The sequence below is a fragment of the Solanum lycopersicum genome, chromosome 7 (assembly GCF_036512215.1).
Source record: "Solanum lycopersicum chromosome 7, SLM_r2.1".
Taxonomy (NCBI): Eukaryota; Viridiplantae; Streptophyta; class Magnoliopsida; order Solanales; family Solanaceae; genus Solanum; species Solanum lycopersicum.
Genome location: NC_090806.1, coordinates 19305541 through 19317013, shown reverse-complemented (window position 1 = coordinate 19317013; position 11473 = coordinate 19305541). Strand labels below are relative to the sequence as shown.

The 11473-nt window shown below is 29.7% G+C and overlaps 1 long non-coding RNA gene across 1 annotated transcript; it reads left to right on the top strand.

Moving 5' to 3' along the window:
* Window positions 1-1664: 1664 nt before the first annotated feature.
* On the top strand, window positions 1665-6140 carry LOC101253203 (uncharacterized). The gene is made up of 2 exons (XR_182914.5): window positions 1665-1904; window positions 5801-6140. It is a non-coding gene; the product is annotated as an uncharacterized lncRNA (long non-coding RNA).
* The last annotated feature ends 5333 nt before the right edge of the window (window positions 6141-11473 follow it).

The window sequence follows — 11473 nt, the reverse complement described above, 5'->3', positions numbered from 1 at the left end:
GGGGGTACTTGGGGATTTTCCCTTTAATAAAACACATAACCAATTAACGAAATAGAATTTGAAATTGTATAAATATATGGAAACAAAAATTATTTGGCATAGAATTATATATCATATGCATATGAAACTTCACAATAGATAAACTACATATTTACCTTCATATAATAGTGAGTTGCAGTTTTTAGTCTTGATTTCTATTTCTTGCAATCTTGAATTGTTATAAATTAGTTTCATTTGTTGAGAGTAAGGAGCACATTAAATATTAGATTACGAATGCGTTACAACTTAAAAATAATTTTTTTCTCAATTGATATCAATACTTGAATTTAAAAATTTAAATACTTTATTACCTTATATAAACTAAATTTTTTGATTATTATCTATAGAATAGAGATAAAAAAAATACTATAAAAGTAATTGTGAATTATTTTCATTTAAATTTTGTTGAAAGGCAAATAAGTTACAAAAAAAAAAGTTTTATAAATATAGAATCGATCTAAAGTTTGTACTCTCTCCCTTTTGATGTATATAATTTTAATTTAACTTAACATGAAGATTTTCTAAAAGAAAAAATACTTTTAAAATTTGTGGTCTAAAACAAATCATAGATGTTCATATGACTATAAATCATCTTACTAAGAATAAATGAATATTTTAAAGTCAAAATGTTAAACAAATATTTTCTCAATTTACATCAATACTTGAATTTCAAAATTCAAATACTTTATTACCTTATATAAATTAAAAATTTTGATTAATATCTATAGAATAGAGATAAAAAAAATACTATAAATTTAATTGTGAATTATTTTCATTTAAATTTTGTTGAAAGGCAAATAAGTTACAAAAACTTAAATTTTTTAAATATAAAATTGATTTAAAGTTTGTACTCACTCCCTTTCGATTTATATAATTTTAATTTAACTTAACATGAAGATTTTTTAAAAGAAAAAAACTTTTAAAACTCGTGATCTAAAACAAACCATAGATGTTCATATGACTATAAATCATCTTACTAAGAATAAAATGAATATTTTAAAGTCAAAATGTTATTTAAATATATTATACATCATTCCTTTGAAATTGACTACAAAGAGAAATATGTCAAAAAACTTATTTTAAAGTAAAATTTTCATAGTGTAAAGATTTAATTACATTATATCCCTACTTTTTTCAAATTACAAAATTTTCTTAGAATTAAATAATTTCAGATAAATCAGCATACATGCGGATACATCGATCGTGATACATTGTTATTGAGGAAACTTGCAGATACATATGTCACGGATGAATTCGAAAGGGGAGGGGTGTATTCGAGAGAGAATATGAATGTAACCGAGAGGAGAGAGATGTATCCAAGAGAGTATAGGAATGTATACAAGATGAGTCAAAGAAGTATTCAAGAGATGATAAGAATGTATCCGAGAGGAAATACTTATGTGTCTGACAGAGAAAAGGAATGTATCTGAAAGGAGTATTTATAACTTTTTTGAATAGTAAAAAACTTTAAAATTATAATAAAATAAGATATTAATCTGGATAATTTTTTAAACTTAAAATTTAAAATAATAATTAATTTTATTGATCCCGTGAACGGGCCTTCGATGATCTAGTTATTACTATATACAAGAGTCATCACATGGACGACCAAGACTGTTTTTGTAATTTTCCACTAATCCAAGGTCAAAAACGTGATAGTTGGAATGATCAAGGTTAAAATGGTAGTTTTTACAGATAAATGATCTCTCTCCAAACATCTAGAATCATCCAGTGCAAGATATTTAATCCACTAAAAATCATAAATCTTCATTCTTTGGTTCTCTTCATCTCCACAAAAGTGAAACATCTGGTATGTTATCCTACAAAACTATGACGAGGAACATATGGACTCTTCATAATTCCAGGTATATTTTCTTCAAACTTTTGCTACAAAATTCTTTCGCCTTTTTTTTTATAGACTTGAATTTTACGACTCAATTTTGTCCTTGATCTCTTTGTTATTCTATCTCATTCTCTTTCCTAATTTTATTGCTGAAATTCATGGTTGTTGTGAAGGTTTATATAATAAGAAAATAACAAATTAGTAACGGTTCGAGTTCATATTTGTGAAATTGAGCTGATTTATTTTATCAATAGGTATGCATGTAATGTACCGATTTGTTAAATATTATTTCAATTTTTGTTTGGATCTAGTTACTCTTTACTCTAGTTGTCCTTCTCTCTATGTCACTCCTTGTCTATATTAATTTCTATGATATTGAGACACAACTTTTAGGTCTATAGTGATTAAAGCCCTTTCAATTTTGAATTGAGTTTGTTTGTTTTACTCCAATATCCTTCAACCCTCGAACAGATATAACATTTTTATAGGAAAATGCACAAGTACCCCCTCAACCTATGTCCGAAATTTCAGAGACACAGTTATACTATACTAAGGTTCTATTAACCCCTAAACTTATTTATTAAGTAATTTTTTACCCCTTCTTAGCCTACGTGGCACTAGTTTGGAAAAAAAAAAGTCAATCATCTTGGATAGTGCCACGTAGGTCGAAAAGGTGTAAAATATTATTAATAAAATAAGTTCAGGGGGTAATAGGACCTTAATATAGTATAAGTGTGTCTCTGAGATTTCGGGCATAGGTTGAGGGGGTACTTGGGCATTATCCCCATTTTTATTAACAGAATTCAGAATATAAAGATTTAAGCACACATAATAAAAAATAAGGAATTTCAACTCTACTACATATAGTACGATATAATTTTAGCCAGTGTAAGATTTTTACCTATGAAACTCCCTCGGTACATTGGCAAATGTAATTGACTTGGTTTTTGAATGTAAGTTTGGGACCACAATAACTTATGAGAAATATGTTATATATAAATTTGCATATATGTGGAATAAGTAAACAATTGAGAATGGCTTTTGATGATCCATTAATTAAGAAAAAAAGAACAATTTCACGCAATATTTACATTTATATTATATTATATAATAGAAATATGTACATACCATTTAAATGTAGTAGGAGTTTTCTAACGATAGAAAATACTTTTTTTTGTTAAATGAATCCACTTCAAAAATATAAAGATTGAAAAAAAATCCCAACAACATTAGTATATTGAGGATAAAATTACATTGAGAGCTCAAATAAAGAGGTTGAAAAATACTCTATACAGGTTACTCTTCAAGTTTAGTAGTACGTCACTCATATTGGTATCTTGAAAAATTCAAAATATAAGTTTTAATTCTTTTCAGTCACCAGCAATCAAAATTGTACACAAATTATACGCCGACGTGCATCTTGAACGTGATCAATAGAGTTAACTAAATGTACATTTAGAAAGCTAAATCTACTGATTTAAACCTTGCACATGATTAATTATACCTTTCAATTGTTAGATAATGAATTCGTTTCTGATAGGCCTTCGACTTAAAGAAAGCAAAATTACAACATTAATCTCACAATAAAACATAACTCAAAAAATTATGTGATCCCACAAATATGTTTTTTTATGTTCTCCTCTATAATAAGAAAGTTTTTATGATTAATTCTCTCCATTATCTTTCGCTATTAACTACAAAATATAAGAATGTTAAGATGAATTTTAAATATATCGTAAATAGTTGTGAAGTTTATGATACTTTTTTATGGTCATACACTAAATTAGGCATAATAACTTTGACAACCTTGTAATTACCTCATCTCCTTGTTTTATATAAACAACTTTTGAATGAACATCGACTCATTCATCCCTTTGAAAGCATCTGACGCAAGAACCAACGTCTTCATTCTATGACTTATTTGGTATTCAGATGATTGATCACATGCTTTTGGCATGTTATACCTAAGAGATTCCAGTATTCTCCTATAATTTTCAAAGTTTTGGTGTCACCATAACTCATTTGCTGCTTATTATCTATAAACTCTTTAGTCTAGATAGAAGCAATAATAATGTACTTTTATTCGTGGTATCTTCTTTTTATTTTACTTTGTCTCATTATCCTTGTTTAGGGGTTCATTATATTTGTCATATTTAGATATTAATGTCGATGATGACATTAAACTATATTTTTGAGGGACATTTGTTGAAGCCATTGATATTGCGAACATAATCATTATGGGGTGATTATGGTAATCATTATTTTGTATCACTGTTAAAATTTGGTTATTTAACTACAAAGGAGATCTAGGAGTAACTATTTGTATGTACATACTGCATATTGATCGGTGTATATGCTTTCGGAAGTCAATCTTAATGTTTTTATTTGTTTTTTTCTACAATTCTTTTTTGGTTCATGTTATATATGAAGGAATGAAGTCTTCTACTGCGTGAAAATGATTTTCCCTATGTTATGAGCAATCATAAAAGTCTTGAACTAATAAAGATAGAATTTGTTAAGAAATAGATTCTTGAGGGATAAATATGACTTTCGAAGTAGAAAATATCATCATATCTTCGCTTATGAATCTTCTTTTTTCTCCTTCTAATATAATAGACTACTCAAACAATCACTACTTGTTTTAGAAAAAATTATACTTACTCTTGTCCTTGATATCTTTAAAGAAAATTGATCCAGTTAGACAAACAAGTTGAGTGGAGAAATATTGAGAAGAATTTTTAGTGTTTGTGATAGTATTAATACATCCAATGTTATTCTTTTGTCCTTGTAGAATTGCACATTTTCTATTTTAGATAATGAGTAACATCCTTTGAATTGTTCTGCTATTTACTAGAAAGAGTTTGACATGTTAATTTTCACTAAATGGTGGATGGGGTATAAATAGCTAATCCATGATTATCACTGAGCAAGAACCTCATCTTCTTTTCAATATTTGAGAAATATGTATCTATGATTACATAATTTCTCTCCTAAAAATAACTTTGGGGCAGTTGAGGAATATATATTTTTAAGAATTTAATGTGATATAGAGACTCACATGTATTCCTCACTTAGATAGAGACTCACATTTATTCCTTACTTCAATCGTGGTATGGCTGATATTTTGTTACTTTTGTAGGGAATTGTGAGAATGATAAGGGTAGGGTGTGTCATCTAATTGAACAATATTTATACGATTTTTCTAAAATGGAAATTCTCTTACTAGTTTGACCCTTATGTTCGTAAGATTATTTATATGTGGTGTCTTTCGAATTAGTATAGTAAATGATGAATGTTTTCTTTGAAAATTCAACTGTGTGATGGGATAAGTACAAACACGATTTGAAGTAAGGGGGTCCTGTGTTTTCAAATTTCATAAAAATTTAGATAGTAGTCTACCGAGTACTTTATTTTATGTTTATGCTTCGCAGTACGTCTGTCCTTTTCTATTTTGTTATCCCTTGGCCTTTTATTGGTGTTATTTAATTATCCCAAATTTTTCGTGTGGATGCAGATTGTCTATGGATAACAATCTTCTTAATCCACTTAAAATCTTTTGTTTAGAAATTCAAGTGCATGTGCTTTCTAATTTATAGCAGTATTGCAACTTAGAATTAAGAGAATGCATAGTCATTATTCCTGTTTGAATATAAAGTCTTAGAATTGATAATTTTTAATCTATTTGTAAAACATGGTGAAATCTTAACTTTTAAGTTCTTAAATGAAGAGGATTTTTTTGCAATTTGGCATGAATTGTGGTTAAATTTTTTAAAAATAAAATTGAATTTTTATATGTAAATAGTTTTAATTACTAAATGATGTTTTATAGTTTCTCACGTCTAAATGATATTATAAACTACTATAAGATGTGATTTCTTATCACCTGGATATGTAATGCATTGTTTTATTTTTTTGCAGATATATACAATGAGATGACATCACAAGGACCCAAGAAAGAAGTAAGAGAACAATATATTAACCCTCGATACATTGAAAATAAGCCATATGCTGATGAATTTCTGCATCGCATGTGAGAACAACAACCTAGGAACTTTACACTTTTTGTTTAATTCTATTAAAAGAGAACTAAGATAAGCCATAGAACATGTGGTCAATTGGTATTTTGTGACAGAGCAATGCATAGTTAATTATGTTTGATTAACTACTGGAGATGTCAAATTTCAAGTTTTTTTAGAAAACAGTTGTGTTGTATGGATGATCACAGTTTATGAGACCTCAATACTCGATATAACCTTAATGTTTTGCCCTTACTTTTATTCAAACTGAAGAGCCTTGCGGTTTGACATATATTTCCCTTTTCAAACTAACCATAACCAACTTCCTTTTCCCTATGAGCCTCATATTACACTTAGCTAATATTGTTAAAACTTGTAAATTTATAGATTATTCAATCTGGACTTGATTTTGTTATAATCATAAAAAATTCTCTCCCTATGAGCAATTTTTTGAAATTGACTTAAGCTAAAAGCTTTTTTTTTTCTAATTAAATATTAAGTAATGTTTTTTATGTATTGTCTCGATATTTCTATCATTTTGCCAGTTTAAATTTATAAAATGTCATTTACTCTATATTTACTAAGTGTAAGAATAAATGCTACGCTAATACAAGGAAGCTAAATTCGTTGGGCCCGTGCATAGCACGGGCATATTATATATAGTATTTATTATATAGAAGAGCCATGAGAAAGACGATCAATGACATTTTAGTAATTTTAACATCACTTAAGGGTAAAATAATAATTGTATAATTAATGGTCAAAATGAGAATCTACAAAAATCCATACATGTCTTAATTTTTGGGATGGACCCATAAAGATATTATTGTAATTTTGTTTTAAATGAAGAGTTTATATTACTTGATTAATTTTTTACATACAATAATAAATGTGTTTTGACATATTTTAGAAAGAAACAAAATAAAATGTGTTTGAATAGTTAATATTTTGTTCCTAGAAACACTTTAAAGGAATATTGCGTAAACATATTTTTAATATTATGTTATGTAATAACCACTAAATTCGTATTTTGATTATTAAAATAGTCTTTAAATGATGTATCAGTAGTTTTTTAAATAATTTGAACAAAGTATCAAACTTCATTACTAAAAGAATGAACAATGTTTGACTATCAAGAAATCCATAATTTGATAATATATTCATCGAAAAATTATAAAATATAAAATTTTTATTTTTATATTTTCTTAATTTCAAATATGATAAATTTGATAAGGTCAAAGTTTAATATTCAAATCCTAATGAATATTGAAATTCAAAATAAAGTAAATGAGTAATTAAAAATAAAGAACAACAACAAAAGAAAATGTGAACGACAAAAACATTGTTTAGAAATATAGAGGAAGAAAAAACTAAAGAATAAATAAATTAAAAAAAAATCTGAAAAAAGTATATTGGTTATTTTGTAGGGGAAAGCTTTAGAGTTTTCTTTACAACATGATATTTAAGTGTAGTATCATAAAAATAATTAATGTAATTTAGAATATAACATTACGATAATAGTTTTTGTATATAGAATAAAGTTTATTTCATGATTTTTTTTATTTTGTGGAGGCAAAAATTATTTTTTTGATAAATATTTTCAATATTTAGAATATAACATTACGATAACTGTTATTATATATAGAAATAAAGTTTCTTTATTGATTGTTTTTATTGTTGTGAAGGTAGAAATTAATTTTTTAAGTATTTCTATTTATGAAAAAAAATAATAAAATGTATCACAAAATTTATCGACAAAGTCAAATACAAAAAAATTATACTTAAGTTGAAGTAATAGAGATCTGAAAGACTTTAAAACAATCTTTACGAATTGATTGATCAATGATCAGTATTTTATCAGATGCAAAGCTTATGGTGCAAATATCACAAAACGAAGAAAATAACATTGTGAAAAATAGACATCACTTGCGAATTTATATGAAGACCGATGAATATTTTCAATCAACATTTTATATATTTCTTGAACATGAAATATTTTAACTCATATCCGAGAAGTTTTCTCAATTAGAAAAATCTCAAATTTTTCATTCCTCTCGATATATATTCCTTGGTTGTCCAATACATTGCAAATGACATATTACTTCGAGTAAGGAATATATTCAAGAAGAAATAGATATATATTCGAGAGGAAATAGATGTATCCAAGAGAAAATGGGGATGCATCCGAGAGAGCACTATAATATCTTAAGTTGTGAATTTATCTAATTTTTTCAACAAAATATGTGAAATTATATTGGACCCGTATTACGGATATATATATATATATATATATATATGTATATGTATATATGTATATGTATATATACATACACACACACACACGCACACAATATATATATATATATATATATATATATATTGTCTCAACATGCCTATTTCACTACTCTCAAGGGTAGTTTTGCCTTTTCATTTTCTATAATGTATACGTGTCTTCGTCCTGGCTTAACAATTTTGTCATTTCAGTTCCTTATTCTGACGTGTCTTTTCCACTGTGTGCACATCAATGTTCTGTTTTCTCTTAAGCATTCTCCATGTATGATTTTTACATGTTTCAGATGAGGTTTTTTTGTGTCATCTTCCTCTTCGTCAAAATCAAAGTTCCAAATTTGATCTGGACGCAGAAGTGTTTTTTTATTTTCTTCTTTTGGATTTGTTATTGATGTTGGATTATCTTTTTGGCTGGGTGATTATGCTTCGTTGTTCTATTTTTGGTTGTTGGAAAACTACATCCTTGGTGTTCAAACACAATTTTCATATTTCAAAATTAACACTTCATCAACTTAAATTTTAAATTTATAGCGTAATAGGAGCTAATGTAGCCAACAACCAATGTTATAAAAGAGATTGATATCAATAGAAAAATATCATAAGAAGCAAAGTTTGTAAATAATAGTTGGGTTCTCTTTTACATACCCCTTTGGTGGAGCTGTGACAGTAAGTCTTTGGCTTCTTCATTCCAGTCATGTGAGCCTTGTAGGACTGATTGCGTGCAGTATGATTCTTTGACTTTCCATTTGGTCTTCGATCTTATAGTTGAACATCCGAGAGATAAGAAAATGTCAGGACCCAAAACGAGTCATGAGTGGTACCCATACTTAACCTCCTAGGTGAGCGAACCAACAGATCTAAACCCCAACATTTACCAATAGATCAACTATCAATAATAAAAATAATGCGGAAGATCCAAAACATATTAACATTACCAATTAAATAAGCTTCTAAAGTTTGACACTTATTATCCCCAAAATCTGGAAATCATCACATCAAGGACATCTATCCTCAATTTACCAAGTGTAAGAATATTTAAGAAAACAAAATAAGAAAAAAGATGGTCCATGTACGAAATTCAAAGACATCAAGACGTGAATTAGAGAATCCAGCACGAGCTAGAAATAATAGCTCACCTTGAGCTCTGATGTGCTGGAGACTGGCTAGAGCTGAGGGCGAGTCGAATTCGATGGTACACTTTCTACACTCCACAAAAGAACAGAGAAGAAAATACAAGTAAGGGTCAGTACAAGGAACACGTACTGAGTAGGTATTATCGGTCAACTCAAAATAGAAATCAATATATAATGAATAATAATATAAATTTAACTACAATACTTAACAGGTGTGTAACGACCTGTTTAGTCGTTTTGAGTAGTAGAGTTTATTTCTGGAAATAGCTGTCTGGGTCGACGGATCCCACGTCAGACCGTCATGGGCACGACGGACCGTTGAGGGGGTCTCGTTCTAAAACAATTAGACTCTGGAAATTTGGGTACTGGGAACAACTCTCTGAGCTTCCCGAGAGAAGAGCAGCACGGACCGTCTTAGGCACGACGGACCGTCACAAGACCCCTTACTGTTTTGACTCTCTGAACTCGGTGATGACCCTGCAGGACGGATCGTCGCAGGCACGACGGGCATCACGAGTGGCGTAATTACACCTGGTTCAGATTTCTGCTACAATTTTTAAGGAGTGTTTAGGACTATTTATGTCAAACTGTATGAAATTAGTGGGTAAAGTTAATAACTTATTTACTTGGGGGTTAAAGGAGATAACTTTGAAATAAATAGTGGGTTACTTTTATTATCTTTTATACTTAATTATATGGTAATTAGGGTAAAACAAAAAGAGTTTGAATAAGGGAATTTGAAAGAGGAGAAAGAAAAGAGGGGAGAACGAGCGAGAGAAGGAAGAAACGAAGAGGAAAGCAAAGCATTGGAGAAGTAGATTGCTTGATCATGGTTCTTCGATGGAGGTAGGTTATGGTTTATGCTATTTCATAGTAAACTCTAAATAGCGATTGATATGTATTGGATGGTATTGTAAAGTCTTCTATATGCTTAATTATGATTTTGCATGCTGTGATTATTTAAATATTGATGGTTTATAATGATGATACAGTGGAACCTTAAAAACCCTAAAACCTCTCTATTAATGATGATGCCTTGATATAAAAGAAGGCTTGATGAAATAAAATAATGAGGTTAATGGATCGGGTGTCACGTACCGACACCAGGAATTAAAGGATCGGGAGTCACGAACTGACACATAGTAGTAGGGGATCGGAGTGTCACGTTTCGACACCAGGATATTAGGGGATTGGAGTGTCACGTTCTGACACCAGGATATTGAGGGGATCGGAGTGTCACGTTCCGACACCAGGATAGTAGGGGATCGGAGTGTCACGATCCGACACCAGGATAGTAAGATGAATGAATATTGAGGGGATCAGAGTGTCACGTTCCGACACCAGGATAGAAAGGGGAATGAATCTTGAATTATGTTAATATACTCAGATTTAAAGAACCTAATTCCTAAGTGAGTATGGTGTGGAGGCTTGAGTCCTCATAGAGGTGCTTGGGTTGTGGCCGATGGTTATGGTACTTCTTATTGTCACCTGTTAAGTATTTTGTTGGTTTTATGTTATTATTCGATATATGTTGCTTTCTATTTTGAGTTGGCCGATGAATCCTACTCGGTACTTGTGCCTTGTACTGACCACTACTTGTAATTTTCTTCTTTGTTATTTGTGGAGTGCAGCAAACGTACAGTCGACTTCAACTCAACCGCAACTCTAGCCAGACCTCAGCATAATCAGATTTCAGGGTGAGCTATTGTTCCTAGCTCGGACTGGATTCTCTCTCATTCATGTCTTGATGTCCATGAAGTTCGGACATGGACCATCTGTTTTCTTATTTTAGCTTCCTAGACACTCTTAGATTTAGTAATTTGAGGATAGAATGTTCTTGTGATGATCACTTCCAGATTTTGGAAATAATAAGTATTAAATTTTAGAATTTATTTATTGGTTATATTAATGAGTTTTAAGTCTTCCGCATTATATTCTGTTTATTCTGATTGAAATGTTGGGGTTTATATTGGTTTGTTCGCTCACATAGTAGGATAAGTGTGGGTGCCACTCGCGGCTCGTTTTGGGTCGTGACAAACTTGGTATCAGAGCATTAGGTTCGTTGGTCTCATCATACAAGAACGAGTCTAGTAGAGTCTTGAGGAACGGTAGGGGGAAGCCTTTACTTTTCTTTGAGAGGCTATAAGACTTTA